At 38.0% G+C, this 25,280-nt stretch overlaps 1 long non-coding RNA gene across 1 annotated transcript in view; it reads left to right on the forward strand.

Moving 5' to 3' along the window:
* The window catches only part of LOC122795801, a 123,760-nt gene extending 119,159 nt beyond the window's left edge, over positions 1–4,601 (forward strand). Inside the window, exon 4 of the long non-coding RNA XR_006363860.1 lies at positions 4,462–4,601. This is a non-coding gene — a long non-coding RNA (uncharacterized LOC122795801). The remainder of the gene's footprint in view (positions 1–4,461) is intronic.
* The last annotated feature ends 20,679 nt before the right edge of the window (positions 4,602–25,280 follow it).

Consider the following 25,280-nt stretch of genomic DNA (forward strand, 5'->3'; position numbering starts at 1 on the left):
GTTGGGGTTTAGGATCAGGCAAGAGTTAGTTAGCCAGGACTGAACTTTGAGAAAGGATGACTGAGTGTTTGTAGTTCTTGGAGGGTATTGGAAGTACATATTACCATTGAATCATCGGTGTATTGGAAAATTGTGGCTGAGGGGGCTATGGTGTACAGATTATTTGTAAATATAAAAAAGAGTATGGGGCCAAGGATAGACCCTTGTGGAACTCCTAGGGTGACAGGAAGTAGGGGGGATAAGGTTTGGTGCCAATGTACTGTTTGTTGTCTGCCTGTTAAGTAGCCCTGGAACCAAGTAAGGGTAGAGTGTGATAATGCCATGTCAGAGAGGGCATGTAGGAGTCTGTTATGGTTTACCATATCAAAAGCTTTTGATAGGTCTAAAAAGATGGAGGATACACGCCTACCATTATTTCTGTGGTTATTAACTGTGTTTGTAAATGACATGAGAGCAGTGGTGGTACTGTGGTGAGGAGGGAAACCATGTTGTGTATTGGTTAACAATTTGTTTTTGTCAAGGTGTACCATGATTTGCTTGTGAACAATTCTTTCTAGCATTTTAGATAGTGGGGATAGAATTGCAGTAGGGCGGTAGTTAGACAATTCAGTAGAATTGCCACCTTTGTGGAGTGTAGTAATGTATGAGGTTTTCCGGATAGTGGAGACATACTATTCTGATATAGACCTGTTTATGAGACTGGAGACAGGGTATGCAATAACGTCGGCCGATAGTTGTAGAAACTCAGGTGGCAAGTGGTCAGAAGCTAGGGATGTGGGCTTTAGTTTCCTAAGCAGTTTTCTAATAGTATATATTGTGGCTGGTTGAAGGGTGAAACTGGACTCATTATGTAGGGGTGTGAATGTTTTTGAGGTGTCAGAGGGGGGTTGGTTGCTAGAAAGATGTAGAATAGTTTCTGTGAAGTAGGTGTTAAACTGTGTGGCTATGCAATCAGAATTGTTTTTTTGTAGTGGGAGGGCGTGTACCAGTTTTTCCAGGTTAGAGAAAATTATTAATTGCAGTCCAGAATTTTTGGGGGTTGCTATGGTGTTTAGTTTGTATTTCAGAGTAGTAGTGTATCTTATCTTGTTTTATTTGTTTTTTAGCTTTGTTTCTTAGTTCACAATATGATTGTCTTGCAACTTGAGATTTTGTTTTCAACCAGTAATCCCATGCTGTATCCCTTTTTTAATCCCTTTTTTTAGCAATGACCTGGTTTCTTTACTTAACCATGGGGCATAGTTAGATTTTATTCAGAACGTCCTGGGTGGGGCTTGTTCATCTAGAATAGACAGGAAGTTGCTGGTGAAATAATTTGTGGCATCATCTGGGGTAGTACTTTAAGAGGGGACCAGTTCCAATGTTGAAGGATATAGAGGAAGTGGTTAAGGTTCAGCATTTTTGTGGTTCTTATCTGTCTATGCAATATTAGTTTGGTGGGGTTAAGCTGTTGTCTTAGTAGGTAGAGTGGTAAATGGTTAAAATAAAACCCATTTTACAATCATCTGCATATTTATTGATCCAAAGAAACTGGGTAACAGAACAGAAGAAAACACTAAGTTAAACAACAGTATTCTGAGCACAGAATCTTGGGGTACACCTCTAACAATCTGCATTAATTTAGAGATATAACATCTAGTTACTACTCTCTGCTGCCTATCCCGAAACCAGTTCATTATCCATTTAGTTATATAAGGATTATATCCTAAATCCACAAGTGCTTTTGCAAATGGAAGAATAAGAGCTATGCCTAAGCCAAATTCAGAAAAATAATACCACAGGACAGCCCTATATCCATATCCATAGTAAATTGATAATAAAATCCTGTCAAATTAAAAAACTTTCTCCTTAATGAAAGCATGCTGATTTAAATCTGTTATATCAAGTTCATTTTTTTCATTTAATATTAGTTTTTCCAGACATCTTTCAAAACATTTACACAAAATTAAAGTTAAATTAACAGGCCTGTAATTATAAATTTCAGTAGATTTACCCTTTTTTAATATGAGTAATATTGGATGATTTTTACTATTTTGGCACAGTACCAGTAGATAATAATTTATTAAATATAATAAATAAAACTGGTGATAATGTAGCCATAAGCTTATTAGCTGATATTTATGGAATATCATCTGAACCCATATATGTATTGTTTTTAACTTTTTTCAGGATTTATTAACAATATTATGACCAATCAGAGGGCAAATAGCCTGGGACACCATTAAATTAACATTCCAAGTAGTTATGCTAGAATTCAAGCCATCATTATTACACTGAACATTAAAGATCTTCACTATCTTTGATAGATCAGTTGCTGGCACATCATTATGTATCAGCAATGATATAGGACTTCTCATTTTCCTGAATGAATTTGTATAACTGCAACATGCTTTTGTGTTCTTTATTAAATTTATTTATTTAACATTTGTTTACCAGGAAAGTCCAACTTGGAACAAAGCCAGTTTTCAGTGGATGCCCGGAGAGAAATGCTCCAGATGCATGTCTTTGTACGTGGGAGGAAAACGGAGCACCTGCAGAAAATCCAAACGAATGCAGGGAGGACATGCAGACTCCACACAGAAGGCTCCCCAGCTGAGAATCGAACTGAAGAACCTCTTGTTGTGAGGCGACAATGCTACCGCTACACCACTGCGCCATCCAAAATATAATTTATTCTCGCACCAAGATTTTTCTGATGCAGTCAAGTACTGCAAATTCTTAGTAACCTTATTCAATTCTGATTTTTTTTTTATAGGGGATGGATAATGTTTATAAACCCTAAATAATCACTTTTCTTATTACAAAGTTTTATTATCCCCTAACTCCACAATCTAGGTAATAAGTTCTTATGGCTAGAATTATTTACTGTCTGTTCTGTTTTTTACCTTATTCATTAAAATATCAAGTAACTTTAAATAACCATCCTGGATTCTTATTTTGCTCCCATGCATTCAGCACATCAGGCAACAAGCACCCTTCAGCACTAGTTTCCATAGCAGATACAGGTTTTACAGGATCAGGTTGCTAGCCTGATACCCAACCCTCCTCGGAGGGTGCACCACACATTCACAACTAAGGCCAATTTAGAGTGTCCAGTCCACCTACTGCATGTCTTTGGAATGTGGGAGGAAACTGGAACACCAGGAGGAAACCCACACGAACACAGGGAGGACATGCAGACTCCAGACAGAAGGCACCCCAGGTGAAAATCAAACCAGAGAACCTCTTGCTGTGAGGCAACAGCACTAACCGCTACACCACTGTGCCTTCCTAAATTACTATAATCAGTCTTATTATTAAGACTTAAATCTGACCGGTCTTTTTCAGAATAATATCTGTAATCACCTCATTATTTAACAAGCCAAAGTTATATGTTTGGTTATCATGTTGTTTAGACTGCAGCTTTCTAAAAATAATGTAATAGATCTATAGTCTGAATTACCCAGTGGTGCACCTACCAAAACATTCTTAATTAAATCTGGATTATGTGTTGTAACTAAATCTAAAGTACTGTTTTATCTGGTATTTTCTTTTATAAGTTGAGTATAGCTATGCAATATCAATAGTTCCAAAAATTGTTTGCTATATTTAGTACTAGCCTGACACACATTCCATTCAATGGATGGATAATTAAAATCAAAAGTATAGCATTTTTATGAGTTAACAAATTATCATGTACCCCTAAATATTCTTTATGAATGTTGGTCTTCATTTCTCTAGTATGATAGTTAACCAAAAATCTAACTGGTTTGGAATTCAGTGTTATATCCACAATAAGTATGTCCTTTTTAACATAAATCAAAATCTTAGTGGATAAATAGAATTGTGGATCCCCAATAATACACCGCCATCTCTATGATTGGTTCTAACCCATATGTATTATAATTTGAAAAACATAAATTCTATACCTAAGCTTCTATTATTACAGTTATTTTATATCTATCATATGGTAACAACAAAGTTCATTGTACTTGTTTCCCTAGTTTTGAACATTCAAAAGTAACAGACTATAATATTATCAAAATTGTAGTTACCATTGGTGCAGTTTCCTGATATCCTAAAAAGGCTTAATAAATTCTGCAAACTTCCTAGACAGAGAAAAAAATATATAATCTTTCATAATAAAATATTTGCTTGTCATATATGAAATCATCCTAGTACTTTAAAGTAGGAAAACTATAAACAGTACCCATTTGATGTAATCAAGTGTTGAAATTATGAACTTTTGGAAAACAATAATCATAAATGCCACATGAATATTATCAATTAACAAAAGTTCTAAAATTTTAAGCACTGACTTTTTCAAATAATTCAGTGGGACATTCCAGACAGCAATAGCACCAGAATGTATTATTATTAATCTGTACTTTATTGTACTCTTAACAATTTCTTTATTAAGTCAGGAACTACAGTTGGATATAATCCAGGTAATGAAACGCTGATTGTTTTCCTTTTTTTCAGGTTCGTTAACTTAATGGAATTTTTTAACCTAGAATCCTCCAGAATTAAGAAGTCATCGTCAAGAAATGATACAGACTCAGAAACGTCTGATTTTTCATGAGTACAAATTCCAATCAAACCCCTACTTTAAAGTTCAATAGAACAAGGTAATAGAACAAGAACCTCATTAACATAACTTGAATGGCTTGGTAATTGTTCTGATATTGTTTTTACATCCATGCCAGTATTTCCAGTCTCAGAATAGTCAATATTAATTTTGCATAAATCATCTTTATTAATAGATATGTCATTCCATTAAAAGGATTATCATCAAGATCATTCCCACTGGAAACAGATAAATCATTGACCTGATTTAACCTATCATTATCTGATAGAACATCATCTATTTCATTATGAAAATAAATTTTCTCAGAAAAACGATATGCCACTTCCTTTTTTATTTTTTTCCTACACTTATCACCTTTCTGCTGTTACACGGATGTGATATATATCATTCGTTCTCATTTTCTTAACTTAATATAAATGTTTGGTCTTCCATTTTCTTTTCTTCCCTAACAGATCATCCTTATTTTTATTCTCATTGCTGTTATCACTAGTAGAACTACTGATATTTAGAGAACAGCATTCAGTATGATTGCTATAACTATTTCTAGTACCTTATCATGATCATTATTACATTTCTCATTTCCTCCCTAAAAGGCACATTAACATAGTCAGATAGAAGAATATTTAAATTACTAATACTTTGCACCTTTTGCTCCTTTACCTGAACATCCTCTATCCAATAATCCACTAATGTTACAGTAGCCTCAAGTGCCTTATCATGACCACAACTAGAATGAATTAAATGAGAAACCTTACCTTTAAAAAATATCAAGTAGTTCTGATAACTTAATACAATTTAAGCATTTTGAATCATGTTCTAAAGTGCTGTTCACCATTCTAGAAAACCTACATTTTGATAAGAGTCTGTGTCTTACTAATACTCAGGTGTTCTATGGTAATAAAATAGGTAATAACACACACGAAAATGAAAAATAAATCTAAAATAATATTGTAATCAAAAGACAAATAATCTTATATAAATAAGGAAGTGAATCTTAAATTTTTATTATATAGCTTTAACTGATTGTTAACAGCACAGTCAACATAAGACTTAATATTCATAAGGAAACAGCACACTAAACATTTAAAATTTAATCCTATAATGCCTTAACTGGCATTCCTGTATTCCAGGTATCATGGTAACCTGAAAGAGTGCAAAGAACATCTTTGCATTTTCACATTGACTTGAGAAGCAAAGCCATGTCCACCTGCACCCACTTACTGTGAACCTGATGTAACCTCAAAGAACAATTCTGATTGGTTGTCTGACTTGCTAGTAGATGGAGACCAGGACAGGTATGGGCAGTGTTGAGAAAACTAGTACCAGTAAAATGGACTAGGGTACAACATCTATATGCTTTGACTAAATGCTAACCCACTTCTTTCTTGAAGAACTGTTGGTAATGTGATTACTCAGAGACATATTTTCTGTCACACATTGTATACTTGTTATCTATCCATTTACCTGTCTGTCTTTCTTCACTCTACTTGTGTCACGAGTTATTTATCACTCCTGCACCTCACCTGCACCATTATTTAACAGTCGCAATTCACACAGACCATAGCATCCACTACATTATAAATCCAGCAGTAAACGCAAGAGTACATAGTAGCAACATGAACACCTTAACTCCAAACCTAGTGTAAAAGTTAAAATAAACACTACAATAATCAATTAAATAAATATGAAAATATCATGTTAAACATGGAAGCTACAACCATGACAACCCCCAACAAAAACAAAACTCATCAAAAACCTAAAAAGCATAACCCCTAACCTAATACAAGCCAATGAACATCAGCAAATAAAAGTCACAGTGTAGCAGTACAATAATTTATTTTATTTTATTTTATTTTATTTTATTTTTGTTTCTGCGGTAGTGCACTGGTCATAAATTATCATTTTCAGGTACAGCCTGGCTGAAATACTTCACAAGAAAATACAATATAAGGTAGTACCAAGCAATATACAATAGTAAATTTCTTCAAAATTTATAGAACGAAGATAATGTATCCAAACAATGGTGGTAGTTGACAGGTATGAGATGTAATATACATATTTACAGATAAAAATTCCATAAGAGTTGTAATGCTGATGGTGACTATGTAACAATAAAGGAATATGAAAGGGAAAGTAATAATAATAATAATAATTTTAATAAGGATGATCATGCATACTCATCAAATGTAGGAAGCCACTGCAAATGAAGGCTTTAATGATCCCTAGACCAGAAAAAAATTCTACTGCATAGAGGAAAGAAGTGACCTTTCCATTAAAAATGAACAGAAAAAGCTGAAAACTGAAATAAAGAAGTAAATAAATTTCATTCTGAGTAAGAAATAACTACTCACCTAAACCCATTTTAAAGACATAAACATAAAAGAGAAAACACAGAAAGCATATTCAGACATCTGAATGACTGCTCCTTTGGTATTTATCCAGTTCCCAGGCTTGAAAACATGTTTGCAGTCCTTAAACATTTAGTTGCAGATATCAAGTGCAAATGTCTTCATGACACCTACTCTCTTGTCCCCTCTACCTCTTCTGAAGTTCTGCCTGTACAGCACAGATATTTGTGTGTGCATGTGTGTATATGTCTGTGCGTGTGTGTGTGTGTGTGTGTGTGTGTGTGTGTGTGTGTGTGTGTGTGTGTGTGTGTGCAAGACAACTCAGGATCTTATTTTACAGCTATCCATTTCGGTCTGTCAAGCTAGCTATATGAATATGGATCTAATGTTGAAGAACTAAGAAGCTAGGTGGAGTCTATGTGGGACATATGCACACATAAACATACACAGATAGTCATACAGATAGAGAGAAGCACAAATGTATAAGGTATAGGGATTCTATTTGGAGAGAGGGGAACTAAACAGCACTAGAGGCTTCCTCTTGAAATTGGTTTTAGAGACTTGCTCTGTGTCTAGAAATATCAGTATATTGGGTTTATCAAGTGAAAAAGGGCCCTTCCTAAAGGAGAACTTGGAACTATGTGAATGCTTTTTTGTTTTGTTAAGGTTGAAAGCTACGAGAGTTTGTTTGCCTCTACCAAGAGAGCTTCAGAGAGGAAAGAAACTCTTCTTAACTTGAAGAAGGGAAGTATGCATTCATGCTACTGTGAGTTCTGTACTGCAGTGAGAACTTCAGGTGTAAACTGCCTCAGCCAGTAAATTCAAACTATTTATATTTGTTGCCAGTTTTTCAGAAAATAAATTTGTTCCAATATACATGAAACATATGTGTGTATACATATGTCTGTAATATATGTATAATACACACACACACACACACACACACACGCACGCACATGCACACGCACGCACGCACACACACACACACACACACACACACACGCACGCAAGCACACACACACACAGACACACACACACACACACACACACACACACACACACACACACACACACACACACACACACACAGAGACTAGTGCTGAATGTTTCATTGACATGGCTTTTCATTGATGGGTGAAGAACTAATATAGTTGATCAAAAATGATATGATCAAGTGTACTAGGTTTTTCACCATGAGGTCACAGTACAGTGGAGATTGGGGAGTATGCATTTTTCCCACTGTAGTGTGATCTCAGATTTGGCATATATAAGTAGCAGTGGGTGAGGGGGATACTGGGCTTGCCCTTCCTGCACAAAAAGCTGTTTTTTTTGTATTTTGTGCTTTTTTTCAATTCTTTTGCGATCAATGTTTTTTATTTCAATGGTTCTATTTTAAACTTTTCCAGATCAGCATTTAGTGGTTCGAGGAGTTGTTAGGCTCCCATATTATATATAATGTGTGTGTGTGTGTGTGTGTGTGTGTTTATCGAGAGAGAGAGAGAGAGAGACATACATAGTGTATTATAGCAACACATCGGAGGCACTTGTTTTAGATTTAGTGCTATTAATTTACAATGACAAAATATGCAAGAAAAAATTTAAACATATGTCTGCCACTGCTCTTATCCTGTTTGCATACTGGTTAAAACATAAAGCAAAGTTGTATTGTTGTTTCTGTATTCTAATATGTAAATAGATACCTTTGTAGAAAAACAATTAAATGTAATTTGACATACTAATATGTAGCTTAAATAGTGTCACCATATTTTCTTATTTAAAAATGTATACAAAACACTAAATTTTGTTTATGAAATTTATTGCTGAATTTGAGTATAATATGAGTGAAGGGATACAATATATTGACAGCATGCAAATATTTAATGGCTTTTTACATTTAGCATGCTATATGGATATGCTTTTACTTTTGTTTTTTGATCTATTCTTCAAACCTTTGTGTCAGCATTTTGCTTAAGGGGAAAGAGGCATTCAAGTATTCTGTCAATGACAAAGGTTTGAAAAGTGGATTCAGACATCAGAAAATTAGTCAGTGATGAAATCACGCAGTTGGTAGCCAAGAGTTTTACCTAGAGGCATGGAAGTAGGATTCACTTGTAAGTCAGGAGTGCAGTCCTGTAGGTAGCATGAGACAGACCTTTGTGTATATTTATTTACTCTTTAGTGGCTGTCAGTATTCTCTTTTCAGGGGGAACCTAAAGTGGTATTCATATTGACTAAGGGGAATTGGCCAGACCACCAGGGAACTTCCCCTACTCTTTTTTTGATAAATGCCATGGAATCTTTTACATCCACTTGAGCTTCCACCAACTCAGGCAGATGGGACCTTGGTTTTAAGTTATTCCGAACAGTTTCCATGCATACATGCAGAAGAATTATGTGTGCACCTTCTATGGAATGCGAGCCACAGAGAATGACAGGGTGAAATTAAGCTGTTGATAAGAAATACCCACCACAGATCACTGATCTCTAAAGATATAACGTGCTACTAGTACCATTAGTCAATTTGGGGGCTGGTGTCCCCAGAAAAGAGAGTGGAAAAAGAGGGCAAAACATATCAGTGTTAGATGGACTGGTGTGTTGACAGGGGTACTAGAAAAACAGCTAGGATGCTAATTAGGTAAAAACATATGATTAAAAAATACATATCTGTCCATTACCCAGTTAAACATGTCCACTCACGACTGTGATATTTTTTGTAAACTAAACAATTTCTTCTGAAGTCCATCAGGAGTATCTGGTATGCAGAACAGAAAGGTTTGGTTCCAGGATTTTTCATAATGTTCCATACTGCCAGCTATAGTGCTATTTTCATATATAGTCAAAGGACTGTTTCATTAAAGTTAATAATAATACAGGCAGAGATGGTGCAGTTTAATTTACATATAATATTCTATTCATTTTGGCAGCATTAGTCAGTCCCAAAGGAAGATATGCCAAAGACTGATTCATATATTAGAATATATGCCATATTGCTAACTTCAAATTCATTTATTTTCAGATAGTACAAAGCACTGCATTATATTAAAATTATCATTTCAGTTTACATTCTGAAGTCTGTGTATCTACTTTCAAGTCACCTAGAGTTTTTGAAGCATTACCTGTTTTTTCTCTGCACTGTACTACAGAAGTTAAACACCCCATCTGATGCAGACCTCTTTAGTAACTAGAGATAGGGTTGATGTCACCACATTAATGATTTTTATTTCTCAGAGCCTTATGTTTCTTCATGCCGTATAGACCTGACAGTAAATATACCTGATTACAAGATCCTCCAGGATCCATAAGACAGTATGAACTTCACAGCACTGGTAATATAACTGTGAAACTAGCCTGCAGCTCACTACTTTATATCCTAATAGTTCATAATCAGATGATTATGTATCCTAGTGACAAAGCAAGATCATTAGGAGATACCTGCCATTTGATTTAGTTTTACAGTATTTACAGTCACACCTGTTTAACAAGTAAATTCACTGAGAAAGCTAACCAATTTTAACAGTTAATGAATGTGACCTGCTACTATTGACTGCCTGACTGGAGACATTTGGAAGAAGACAGTTCATATCTACACTTACAGATACAGTTTAGTTCACTGTACGTAAAACTGCAAGCAGTACAGATACAAAAGCAATACAATGGATCATAGAAATTAATTTCATTTGGTAAAGCTTAATATTATTATAACTGGATACAGTACTATCACTCAGAATAAGAACAGGAACTGAAGTTTTATGTCTATTGGGGTTTGATGAATAGGAACCAGTTCTTGTGGCAGGCTATTGATAATTTGTATTCAGCACTATATTACACAACACAAAACCCACAGATCAATACTCACTTAGTTATTCATTCATCTGTGTGACTTAGAACTACTTCTAATTCTCAGTATACTCTGTTTCATTTTCTGTAGCAATGCTGTACCAGTTCTGAGTCCATGTTTCTTTATTCCTGAAGCATGGCTTCATTAACTCTTGTGACAGAACAGTCCTAGTCAATGAGGAAAATATATGATAAACTATATGATATCGTCAGATGCTTTTGACAGACTAGAGACTTTCTGATAGACAAAGATGTAAAGTGAACTAGCTTGCTGAGAAAATGACACATATGACTTTAAAATCTGAAGATTGCTTATCAAGTATTGCCTATATTCTGTTCCCTAAGGTAAATTGCAGACTTCTAGGGCTCTTGATGTTAGAATATCTAGTGTGCTGAGTTTTGTTTCCTGAATAGCTATCAGCTAAAAAGCATGATTTACATGAAATCATGCAGGCAATGCTAACATTCATTGTGCTAGATACCTGCTGTTTTGTTTCAGATAATGTTCTAAATGGTCACTCCACACCAAATAATTCACTAGGTCATATATTTTGAAGTGAAAGTGAAAATCTCTAGCACAGCAATTACTACAAAACTTGATTTGAAATTTTATTTGGACCCTTATGTCAGACTTTTTGAAAGTGTTTGCTAGATTTCTTCATTCAAATAATGTAATGCTTACATTAACTAATGTTCTATATTCATATAAAGAACAGCATATGGTCTATGCAACGCTGAAAAAATACATTCATGTAGCATCACATCTATCAGTGTTTTAAACTGTAAAAAAGTCAGCTGTTCCTAAAACAGGGTAGTACCCTATAATCAGTTTACTGAACCACTCCACTGTCAGCAGTAAATGCACATTTTACCCTTGTATGCAGACATCTTATCCTGTTATAGAAACTACTGTTTTAGCAAAACAAATATTTTTGTGTGTCATGTTGCTGGTGCTTGGGTCGCTATTTGTGATTTGCAGTTTAGGCATAGCATATTAGAAGTTTAGTTTATGGTCATCCATAGTGATATGTCATATGTCACTTAGACATGATGCACAGAACAAAATGGCATTTTATAACAGAAATATTAATGCACTTTCTAATTCAAAAATGTTAAGTAATCCACCTCAAGTCTGTGATATGGTAAAGTAAAATGATAATATTAGGCTGGAGTACAACTGTTTATTTGTGAGTCTATTCTGAAAATGTGCAGTGTTTCATTACAGCTTTATATTGTACTGTGTTTGTGCACAGAAAATTGAGAACAGCCTTTTCCTTTCCTTCCCTTCCATTTCCTTTCCTGTCCTTTCCTTCCCTTTTCCATTTAAACCAGTGAAACATTTTCAAATCTGCATCACAATTTAGTTTAAGACAACCAAATTACTACTGCAAATCAAGCAAGAACATGTACTGGTCCAATATTTGAAAATGAAAGCTGCCACATTCAAATGTTGCTGTAATGCCCATATTAAAAACTTGGAAAAATTATAGGCAACTATCAAAGTTGCAACTTGTTTGCAGACAGCATACTAGACTTTCAATATTTTTGCACCAGTTTTTCACTTTAGTTATCTTATTGCCTTTTTCCCTGAAAGAGAAGGGTAGTTTCATGTAGTGGCCATGATGACATTCTACAACAAACATCTCTGAACTTTGCCATGATTGTTCATAAAGTGAATGGTACCAAAAGCATTCAGGAATCTGCTTCACTTGAAATAATACAACGCTGGATATGCTATGTCACTGTCTTTAAAAAAGACAGAAACTAGGAACTAATTCATTCTCATTCAACAGTTTCCTGGATGAAAAAAAAATCTAGACCACTAGTAGTTAAATAAGAGTCTGTACATTGTGGGTATGCTGAAATACTCTGCAGCAAATTCCACTTAAATAAAAACAAAGCCATATATATAATTTGTTCCTATATCCCTCCTGGCAACAACGTAAATACACTGGAAAACATTCTTAGCTGGCTCTCCTGTAGCTTTCCTCAGGAAACCATAATCCTAGGAGACTTTAACATTGACTGGAACTCTTGCATATCTCCCAAACCCACCCATCACCTCAACCCCTTTACTTTTCAACAAACTATAAACTCCCCCACTAGAATTCACAAATCTACCAATAAACAAGCCATCTTGGACTGGATATTGGTCAATAATAATCCTCTTTCTTATAAAACTGGTATACTTCCTGACAATATCAGCGACCATCTTCTCACCTACATCACCAAACAAAAAAACAACAATTTAAATCAGCCCAACTATCGTATTATACGTAACAAAAAAAACTTTAACCTTCCTAGCTTCCTCAATGAACTCAAATTGTATAACTGGTCAACTCTAAAACACCTACCACTTGAGGAAGCAGTTGCCCATTTTTAACAACACATTCCTCCAAATTCTTGAGCATCACACCCCCTCTCGCATAATTAGAACAGGATCCAAAGCTGCCCCATGGCTTTCTAAAGATACCAAGCAAATGATGCATTTAAGAAATAAACAATGGACAAAATGGAGAACTACTAAAAACCCAACTGACCACCAAAACTTCAAATACCTTAGAAACACTACAAAAAAACTTACCTATCTTGATAAAAAAAATTATTATCTTCAACACCAACAAAATCAAAATCATAACCCCAAAAAATTCTGGTCAGGAATCAATAAACTGCTCCATCCAGGCAATACCAAAACACCTACTCCAGCTAGCTTAGTGCAGACTCCACCCAACTTAATAGCCTGTACATTCAACTCCTTCTTCTCTGAAACAGTCACCTCTCTAGCAAAGACCATGATTCCCCACACTTCCCTCAAAATGACCTCTCCTCAAAATAACACCCCCACTCTAACATTTAGTACAGTCTCCACAACCTATATACACAAATTACTCTCAAAACTTAAACCATGCACTCCTTCAGCCGACCTACTACCAGCTGAATATCTGCAGCTTGCAGCAGCTGAAGTAGCATACCCAGTCTCCATCTTAATTAATAGAACAATAACTGAATCTACTATTCCTTCCCTATGGAAAGTCTCCCATATCATTCCTCTGCATAAAGGAGGAAACACTAATGAACTTTCCAACTTCCGTCCTATAGCCTTATTATCACCTCTATCTAAACTTATGGAACTTTGTATACACCAACAATTTCTACATCATCTTTTACATAATAACCTACTTTCTGACTCCCAACATGGTTTTAGACCTTTCCATAGCACCTCCACTGCTCTTCTCTCCTTTTCAGACACTATCAACAAAAATCGCAATAACAATCTCTTCTCCTCTGCTTTATTTCTTGACCTCTCTAAAGCCTTTGATATGGTGAACCATCACCTTCTGCTAGACACTTTGAAATGTCTCTCTCTCGAACCTTTGGCATTGCACTGGTTTGACTCCTACTTGAAAGATGGACAACAAGCAGTCCTCTGGGACAGCCATCTTTCCTCTCTGCTCCCAGTCACTATCGGTGTCCCTCAAGGATCCATCTTAGGACCCCTTCTCTTCTCCATATTTATAAATAACCTGTCTACCTCTCTTCCCACCTCCACATGTATTCAATACGCAGACGATTCAACTCTCATCTGTTCTGCTGCTTCCCCAGTCGAACTTCATTCTTCTACCCAACAAGTCTTTACAGCAGTAGTAAAATGGTTCCAAGATATCTGTCTCCTCCTTAATCCCAAAAAAAAACAATTACTTTTCTCTCCTACCCTTAAATCCCCCCCTCTCTCCTTTTCAATTATGTCTGACAATGGCACTATCATTACACCTGACTGTTCCACTAAACTACTAGGTGTCACAATAGATAATCAACTAAACTTTGATTACCACATTGACCTAACCATCAAAGCTGTTAATAAAAAGATTGGTGCTCTTTATAGACTTAAGCCCTTTCTAACAGCATCTACAAGGGTGTCTCTAGCCCAAGCTCATCTCATCTCCACACTATTGTATGCCTCCCCATCCTTTATAAACCTTTCAAAATCTAACCTTCAGAAACTTGCCATGGCCTATCATAGCATTGCCAGGTTTGCCACAGGTTCCACATTTCACACCCATCATTGTGTTAACCTCAAAAAGCTTGACTGGCTCGAACTCCAAAATCTTATTCTCCTACATCAATTAGTTATCACCTATAAAATCCTCCACTACCCTTCTAATACACCCATACTAAATAACCTTGTTGTCCCTTACAGGAATCTTACTTCCCTTCGTTCAGCCAACAAACTACTAGTTGCCACTCTCAAAACACACAACAAAGCTGGTGACTCCTTGTTTACAAACGCCATTGGCTCATACTGGAATAAACTTCCCATAGAACTGACCTCTCTAGGCTCTTCTCAACTTTTCAGGAAACAACTGAGGAACTATTTTGTGTCTCACTGGCTATGCCCCTGCTCAAACCCTGCCTGACCTGAGCATCCAACCCTCTTCTCATTTCTCTCCATTTACCTCTATGCTTGTCCCTATCACTAATACTGCCACTCTTCTGCAACTATCTACTATCCACTTGGATACTACTTTACCTCTGCAACCTGTTATCCCCCCCAAATTTATAGGTTGCTCCCAGCTATGCAAATCTGCCTCTTAATCTATTGCCCTGGCACAAAACGATTATAACAATTGTGAATACTGCAAATACCTAAAGACTCTTATGTAATTTACTACTTTCTTTCTTTTATGGCTGTACTATTCCTACTACAGCAAAGAATTTGCAAACATAAATCATCTCTCTATGTTATAGCTATAGCTTTGTTAAGTTTGCTAATTATAGTTTCATTTAAGTTTTGCTAATTATAGCTATTGTCAATTTGCTTTAGTATCATTACTATACTACATTGGACTAATTTTCTTATCATGCTTATAATTTTGCATCCCATTGTACTATTTTTATGTTACCTTCTAGTATATAGTGGAGCCTTTCTCCTCGGGCCTCTGCTGAAAATGGACATGTATCCAGCCAGACTAGCCCGGTCAACAAATGTAAAATAAAATAAAATAAATAAAATAATAACATCTGCCGTTCTCTCTTGAAATCATGATCTTTGCATGGAGGAGGGGTTTGTGTGACCATGACCATGTAATCCTAAGAGCTATGTTGTCTGGGAGTTGTGCCCCTGGTAGGTTCATACTTGAAAAACTAGTCTGAGAACAAGGGCCAGACAAACAGCAACACAAAATATAATTTCTGTGATGTTTCAGTTAAAGAAGCCAAGGATCTCATTTAGGACTGGGATATCAGTGATTTGTAGTGTTAGTATACTGGGTGGATGATTCTAATCCCCTTAGGGGAGTATGTTTGTTTTGCACTTTAACTGATTAAATAGTGTAGTGGGCTAATGCTCCTAGTTGATAAGCTAAGGGTGCAGCGTTCAAATCTTTTTACTCACCTCTCATCATTGTGATCACTGAATATTCTGATCCCATTCATTTTGTACCTATTTGAGTGCTTGTAACAACTGAAGTGACCAAAACACTTTTTCAGTATTTCTTGGGCTCACACAGGTTATTAAGAGGTGACCTCTACCTTGCATATCGAGCCTCAACAGGTTGCATCCGGTCAGACCTATTACTTATGAGCAACTTCAATGGTAGTGTGGACACCCACTCAAGGGACTTCAGCTTGTTTTACAATGTAAATGGAACATGTTGGAGGGATATTGTCAGATTAACTTGTATGCCAGCATGTCTAATTGTAAAATGTAAATAATTTTTTTAAAATATTAAGTATCTCCCTGTTTATACAAAATGTTTAAAGAATCTGTCAGTGTTTTGATACATTTCCAACTGCACATGTTTGTGAGGGACATTCTAAAGTACAAACTATCTGTGGATAATCAGCTAAACAGTAGGTGATGTCATTAGAATGTTCCTGGTTGCTAGGTGATTATTTCAAACAACTGACTGTTATTTTTGAAATAAGACAGTTGAGACTGTTTACCTGGAATATAAGAGACTGCTGAAGTCAGTGCTGAGCAGTTAGTTGAGAGTTATAGTCAGTTACAGTGCTGTGGAGAAGATACCCTGAAAAAGAACTCACCAGAACTTTAAGCCTGCCTTTGCCTTGTTGTTATGTTTTAGATTAGATCAGGGACAGCATTCTTGAGTTAGATTAGGGAAGTTTAGTTATTTAGGACCATAGGATCATAAGAGGTTACTAGGCTAATGGGCCTGGGACCCTTAGAAATCTAGCCAAGAGTTTATTCCCAAAAAGAAACCTCAGTCAGCACTTGTTGCCACTGTCAGTGAGGGATGCAGGTGGAACCCCTGGGACAAATTTGTGGTTTCCCATCCACTCATCAAGGTTGTGCTTGAAGACGGTAAGTGAGGTACTCTGTTTGACATGTATGGGAAGTCTATTCCAGAGATGGGACAGCCTCTGGGAGACAAACCTGTCTCTACAGCAGGTTTAATTGATGTTGCATATTAGATTCAGGGCTTTTGAGTGGGTAATGTGTGAGGTGTTAGACTTTCAGATATGGAGCATCTCTAGTAGGTTAGGATCTGAGATTACCTTGTAGGCAAGACACAGGTCACCTCTGAGCAATCTGTACGATACCAACTAGAGTGATAGTGATTTGAGCCTGTCTGCATAGGACAGGTGTTGGAGGCCATGGATTCTCTTTGTGAGGTATTTCTGTGGCCTTTTCAGTTGGTGAAGATGTTTAGAGAGGTACATACCAAATGGGACATTATACTCAATTATTGAGGGAGGAGTATGGAGAGGTAATAACCTCCTTTTTTTCTGGATAGAATCCCTTTGTTAATGAGATGAACTAAGTAAAAGGCTTTTCTGACCACTGCTACTACTTTATGGTTGAATGTGAGATTGTTAGAGTTTTTTTCTAAGAAGATTGATTTCTATCCCACATTTAAATTGTACATTTCTGGTGATCGAATTTTGGTGTTTAGTGAAAGTTATTGAGTTGCACTCTTGTAATCATTTTAGTTACTAAATGCTTTTTTCATTACTTTACATTGTGGCTAGACAATCAGTGTGTTCTTTAGAGATTAGAGAGTGCTTATACCTGTTTGATACTCCCCAGGTCACATTGAATATGTGGCTGCTTCTGGTCATAGCTATCATTTATTTTGATATTTAATTTTTAATAATTGGTCACCCTTTGAAGGGCATGTAGACCTGTATGACTCTGGTGGTAGCATAGCCATTTGTATTGGGTAGGGGACACAACTGGAAATCTATGTCAGGCTTCCCATAAGTATTTGAGGGTTTACTATCAAAAGTACAGGTGAAGATTCGGCAACCACTGGATGCCGAATTCTGGTTGGCTAAATCCCTTGTCATTGAACCTTCAGGTGTGCGAGGTCCCAGTCAGTGAATGCACTGCATTTGCACATATGTGGTCGGTATTGTTAGTAGAGATCGCAGCACAGTGTGGATCAGAAAATTTACCCCTTTCCCCACTGTAGTGTGATCTCGGAGTTGCAATATAATATTTGCAGGAGGTATAGGGGGTGCAGGCCCCGACAGGGAGGTGCAGGGGGGCTTGCTCCTCTGTACAAATGTGAAGTTTATCACAATCAGAACTGCAGTTCCTGTTCTGACAGGTGTAGGGTACATGATATGTCGAATAATGCAAACTGAATAATCGGCATGTGATTCAACATACTGACTTGTTCAATGTTCTGTGCTTGGTGATGTTTTTCACTGTGTTGCATGTTTTTTGTTTTATTTGTAGCATATTTGATAGTAAACTGTGTTTGAGTGTGTGAGATTTAAATTTATTTTGAGTGTGAGTGAGTCAGAGTTCTTAAACTGGAACACATTGCTCTGAAATGTATGATAAGGGATTGCATTTGGGGTGGGCAGAAGTATATAGTCCAATCCCAGGACAAAAAGAGGGTGTTCCTATTGTGATCTTAAGAGACATTGTAGAATTTTGCTCTTGTGTGCTCTGTGCTCTGGTGTTTTCCGTGATGTGTCAGTGTTGAGGACTGAGGCTCCTTAATTACTGACCTGGGTTTTAAGTAGGGGAAGTCACATTTACGGTTGGCAGTCTGGTGGGATATTGGCTGGACATCACACTTCTCTTACTCCATTCAAATGAAATTTGGATAAATGGATAATACTGACTCCCTGGTTTAGCCCCCATGTCCCTCTTGGATATGGACAACAAGCAAATGTCCCAACATATCCTTGTTCTATCTAACTCTAGGTATTTTTATGCAAAATATAAGGGCTAAAAACTACCATGGGAATGTAAAACTAGGCTTAAGTTTCTCACAGATTAATAGCCTAGTATGTACCAGTGAATCTATGAATCAGGACCCACCCTTGAAGTCAGACCTGGAAGTGCTCCTTGCTGGTAGGCACCTATTGGCTAGATGACCCACACTGGCTAGCTAGAGTCTGCTCCAAAAAAAAAAAACATACAAAGCCACTATTGTGCCTTGAAGAATGGATGCTGATGCAATGTCAATAAAGTGGCAAGCAGAGGTAGGACAAATTAAGGTGGAGTAAACCATGAAAATGAAAACTTACTCATAGCATATAGAATCACCTCAATGCAGTAGGGTGAGTGGGAATTTTTGCAAAAAGATGTAAAGTACCAGGTAAATTTAGTAGTTTGCACTTCTACATACTACATTGAATTCTTTTGACCACACTTCTTTGGGGGTTTCTCTTTTTATTTGTAGAACTTATTCTCAATGATAGTCATGGGCAGGTGTGGAGGTACTCTTGAATTCTGTTACATGACATATAGCTGAACTTTCAACCATTAGGTGAGAGGATCACCACAATATGATTATGAGCAGCAATAAATGAAACATCTCTGTTATTTGTACTTATTCATTAACAGCCACTTGATTGTTCATTGATGCTATTGATTGTTTACAGGCTTTACTTAATTTCCAAATAAGAATGCAAAGTTTTGCATGTCTTTCTCCAAACATGGAGAGATCTTGAACGTGGTGGAGCACCTACTAATTCTGTAGTTCCAACTGGAAACTTCCAAGCTCATGAGGAATGATGGAGATATCTAGAGGGGTGGGATTGGGAGGAAGAGTTCACTTGATTTATATCTCTAGCTATGACTGATGGATACTGACAGGCAAGGAAGATCGTTGAAGCAGTTATTAAAGCAAAGGCTTGGGTAGGGAGGAGGGTTTGGCAAGATGATGGAAAATGACTTTTTGAACCTTAAAGAAGTTATAGCAATCATCCCAGAGGCATGGAAGGGGTGAATTTGCCTGGACTGTTCTCAGTAAGGGTTGGTCATGGCTGGGCACATGGACAGAACACTTCAGGGAACTGAATGTGGTAGGAATGCCTTTGCTGAAGTGGTAGTAGCAGAAGCAAGTAGTGGGAACTGGGTCAATTCTATAGTTGAGATCAGTGTAGCAATTCACCAGTTCTGCTGTGCCAGGGTTCTGGAAAGAGATGATATATTTCTGAAGGTTTGAAAGTGTGGCACATTACTGGGCACCGTGTTTAATATGCCTTTTAGTATTACATGGAAGATGTACAGCATACCACTGAACTGCAGACTGAGTGCTGCTTCCAAGGTACAAAAAGAGGAACAGGAATGTGTGTTCCACATACATAGAGGTCATGCTCCACTGTCTCAATGGGAAAATCTATGCCAGGGTGCAGGAAACAGACTTTGTCTAATACACACGCCTCCTGCTGAGGAAGAACAGTGTAGAGTCTAGCTTGGACATGTTTAAAATGACCAACTCTTTGTTTTTGCCTGGCTACATGAAGGTTTATGGGGCCTTGCTTTTACTGCATCTACATGTTTTGAGGGCACAGAGACTATGTATGACCTCACACCTTGGATTGCCTTGTGGAATATTTTAGAAAAGTACAGTCTGTGGTAAGGAGTGATTAATCCAGACCATGGATGTAACAGTCTGTGGTAAGGAATTATTAATCCAGACCATGGATATAACAACCTGTGTTAAGGAGTGATTATTCCAGACCATGGATATAATAGTCGGTGGTAATAGTCTGTGGTATGGAGTGATTAATCCAGACCATGGATATAACAGCCACTTTTGCCCTGAAATAACCATAAGCTAAAGTCTGGAGTTTATTTTTCTCTGTGATGCAGAAACCTCGGATGTTTTGCATTACTATGCAAGGGACCTTTATTTCCTACAAATAGAAAAGGTTTACTGAATTGTAGTTGAAAGCATTGCCTTACATTGAGAGCTGACTTTTTCTGCCAATTTTGATATTTTTCTAAGGAAATTGTTGGCAAATCATTTTTTTGCCCTAACCCCCCTCATTCCAGGACTACACATATGACTTGCAATGTAGCCAATCAGTGTGTAACTGTGGGCTCCCTCTCATGTCACCTTGATAGATTTGTTGCTGTGAACTTCTCTGTCAATGTGTACCTTGGAACTGAACTCCCAGCCACCTCATGGAGTCACCCCTGAAGCAGTGTTACTCCAGACTTTTTTCCCTGAGGAAGGTGATCAGCCCTTGGTCTCCCTCCTTCCACTGGTCATCCCTCTGGCACCTGAGCATTTAATCTAACTTGGTTTACCAGTTGCATCCCCTGCTACTCGGCCAAAAGGATAGTTGAAGGCTGATGAGGAGTGAAGTATTGACCTGACCCATACCCAGATGAGAAGACATTAGTTAACATTATGTTTACATGATTAGGAAATGGCAGAGAGAAGTAGATGAAGCGCACTGTGGGGTAAAGTTCCTCATGTCCACCTGACTAATGTGTTTTAATCCTAACTCTGCCCCTACCCCTAAACCTAACCTGACACTTACCTTTCAGAAACACTTTTCATAATACTGCCTCTATTCAGACAAATTTGGTCTCAATGTAGTGGGAGGATTTTAGTTTGAGTAATCATAGAAAGAAGCATTTTGCTTCTTTTTGCAATTTTTTTTGTTTTGTTTTCATTTGTTGTTTTTCTGTGATTTCGCTTTTTCAATATTCAGTTATCAAACAATTTGCATTTGATATATAAGAACTGAAACATAGACTGCGGTGGTGGTGCTGCGGTAGCGTTGTCGCCTCACAGTTAGACGTTGCCTGTTCGATTCTCAGTTTGAGCGTCTTCTGTGTAGCGACATGCGTGAATGGGTGTTTCTTCGTTGAAGGTTGTGCGTTAGGCCCGGCAAGCCAGTACGTAAAAATCTACTGCCAATCATTAGTGGACCGGAGTTCCGCTGTGGCGACCCCTAACCGGGAAAAGCCGAAAGACACAAACAATATAAGAACTGAAACAATAACAGAATAAGGCAAGTAGTTGAAATACTTTCCCCTTCCCAAACATAGAATAGCTGAACTTGTTATAACACACAAATTCATAAGTAAAATGACTGGTTGTTTATAAGGATATCAGAAACAGGCAGCCTAGTCAGAATTATAATGAATCACTTAATCTAATAAAATAAGCTACAGTTATCTAAATCATTTCCTTTAATGGTCTTAATTTGCCAGCAATAATTCTTGGGAGAAATCAACCACAAGAGCAACTATTTAAAAACTAACTGAGCATCAGTAAAGACAATCAGCAGGATTCAGCAAGCTCTGGATGGAGTGCCTGAATAGTACAAGAGCTGCTGCACACAATATGGCTGCCGAGCAATCCTGGAATGAGCTCCCAAGATGTGCACGAGCGTGCCTTCACTATTCCCACACAGACATCACTGCTATATGCTAATTACCTCATCTGCTGGTGAAAACCATGCGAAGGAGGTGAATTAGCGATCCAGGAAACAAGCAGGCATCTGTGTAGGAATAGTGTAACCTGCAGAAATGTATTTGGTTATTAACCGAATACATTTCTGCAAATTACAAAATGGAGGCATGACCACTCTAAAGAAAGCATGTATTCAATGTAGTAGGCATGCCAATGGCCAAATATATGGCCATTGGTATGAGAAATAGTTACAAAATTATAAAAAACAACTTTATTTTTTTTTGGCCAATCTCGGCCATTTAAGCGTAGGGCAGTGGTGCACAAATGGGATCAGCCCGAAAATAAGAAAAAAAGTTGGAAATAAGCTTTTAAACCCAAATCAGCATTTTTCCATAATAGTCAATGGCATGCATAAGACAAAAATACTATGGAATATTGGTTGCTAAGGGGGAAGGCTGAGTGTGAGTTTGGTAATTATGAATTAGCATTCTGTTTTATGCAAATGAGGGGAATGATACTGAATCACAGATTTCCTCTCAGTGTTAGCTAGCACTCAACCGTGTAGATGCAGCAACACCATTGTATAAGTCTAAGAGGTGGATGACCTCATAAGGGGGAGTGTCATGCATGCTGTAAGCTTATTGGAGCTCTGTGGTCCGTGTTTGCCCTTAGCTAAGCACAGCTAAGGAAAAGTGTGTGTCTGAGGCTGCCTAGCAGTGTTTACATTGCCTAAACGGGTGTTTTAAACAAAAAAAAAAAAAAAAAAAAAAAAAAAAAAAACAGGAAATAGCAGCTCTGTTCACATCTAAGCACTCGGTATGTCTGCTGCACCTCGAAGTTTAAATGGGAAGGCAATGGGAAGGGGAAATAGCAGCAGGAAGGCAATCAAGGAAAATTAGCATAGCTGGCAGGTGAAATGTATCAGAATCAGCCAATTAGACATGGAACAGCCTAGCACACTACTATAAACTATGCAAACACCTTCCAGTCTGTTTTTTCCCACAAACTCTACACCACTGGTGTACACAGACGGGGAAATTTTACCTGACAAAACTAAAAAAATGTTAGGGGCTGCTATTGCTCTCATACATCAATATGTGTAAGAGGCTGAGGGTGAAGAGAATGTGAATGCTGATGACCAACCCACAGTGAGGAGAAGGAGAAGAGTGCACAGACCCAGGGTAACCTACAAGAGGCTACATGAGCTAGAGATAGTGGAGCGCTATAGGGTGGACAGGGACATTCTACAGCAAATTTTCAAGCTGTGCCAGCCACGTCTCACACACAGAACCAACAGAGGGGAACCCATCCTAGTGGATACTAAGGTATGTGTAAGCCTAGGAATACTAGCCACAGGTATCTTTCAAAGGAAAACTGGGGATATCATGGGGATCTCACAGGCATCAGCATCCAGGGTACTCCACTATTTCCTGGATGCCATGTCAGCACATGCCGGTGAGCACATATATTTCCTCAACACTCATGAGGCGTTGAACAGCAATATGCATCTCTTCCACCAAATAGCAGAATACCCTGAGGTAGTGGGTGCTATAGACTGCACGCACATACACAGCAAAGCACCACCCGGTGAGCAGGGTAGGGTCTACATAAACCGCAAGGGCTTCCCCTCCATCAACTGCCAGGTCATGTACGATGCCCAGGGCATTATCTTGAATGTGTGTGCTGGCAGCCCTGGAAGCTATCATGACTCCTACATCTGGCATATGACATAGCTGTAACAGTCATTGCCAGTGGGGACATCCCATATGGCCACCTAGTGGGGGGTGCTGGCTATGCACTGAAGCCGTGGCTGATGACACTCCTCAGAAAGGTACACACACCTGAACAAGAACTCCATAATGAGGCACACGCACAAACCAGAATCATAATATAGCATGTGTTTGGGATGCTCAAGTCACAGTTCCACTGCCTGGACATATCTGGTGGAGCCTTGCAGTACTCTCCAGCTACATGCACACAAATGTTCATAGTATGTGCCATGCTACACAGTATGATCCTGTGGAAACAGCTGCAGCAGAAACAGTATGGGGCAAGGCCACACAGCCCACCCCATCATTGCCAAAGCCATCACATGCACAGAGGGACTCGGAGGAGGAACTACCTGAGCCTGCCCATGTAGGCAGAAGGAGGCATGCCCAGTATGGCCAGGCCTTGGAAAAGAGGCAATGCATAGCACATACACTGACATGATAGGGACCCAGGGAATGACACCTCTCTCTGACTCAGACATACAGTAAAAAGGATGCCAAACATGACACTACCTGTACTGTACCATGCATAGGGAGTGTACTATGTGCATCCAACATAGTCAGCCCTCCAGCACCATCCTCAATACTGGCACAGCCACAAGGTAAGTCACTCTTCCTATCAATTGCTGAATGAAGTAGCATGTTCTGATAGTTGTATCTATGGTATGGATGTGAGCATGCAAGGGAATCGGGTGGCTGAATGGGATGGCAGCAGATAGTGAACACCTATATGGGCAGTATGAAATCCATAACAAATACTGATGTCAAAATACTAGGCAGTACTAGACAAGGTGATAAATCCCACTGCAGTACATGTGGTGGCCCAAATGTGTGTCCATAGGACACACACATGCATGTCAGTGTGGCTCACATACCCACCACCAGCCTCAGCCAGCAGAACAGGTGTAGATGACCATAAAGAAAGGCTGGGCTAATTCCTCCAATTGATGGCAATGGTTAGCAGTCCCCCTCCAGACCTACACATACAGACTACAACAGGTCTGGCAGTTGTATGTTAGTTATGAAGGGTAAGGAGTCTGAAACTGAAATGTAGGTCAATAAAACCTAAGATCTGTACTTTACTGATATGCCTCCAGTCTGCGTGATAGGTCAGAATACAAGA

Source organism: Protopterus annectens, chromosome 2.part2, assembly GCF_019279795.1.
Source record: "Protopterus annectens isolate FY-2018-M chromosome 2.part2, PAN1.0, whole genome shotgun sequence".
Lineage (NCBI taxonomy): Eukaryota > Metazoa > Chordata > Ceratodontiformes > Protopteridae > Protopterus > Protopterus annectens.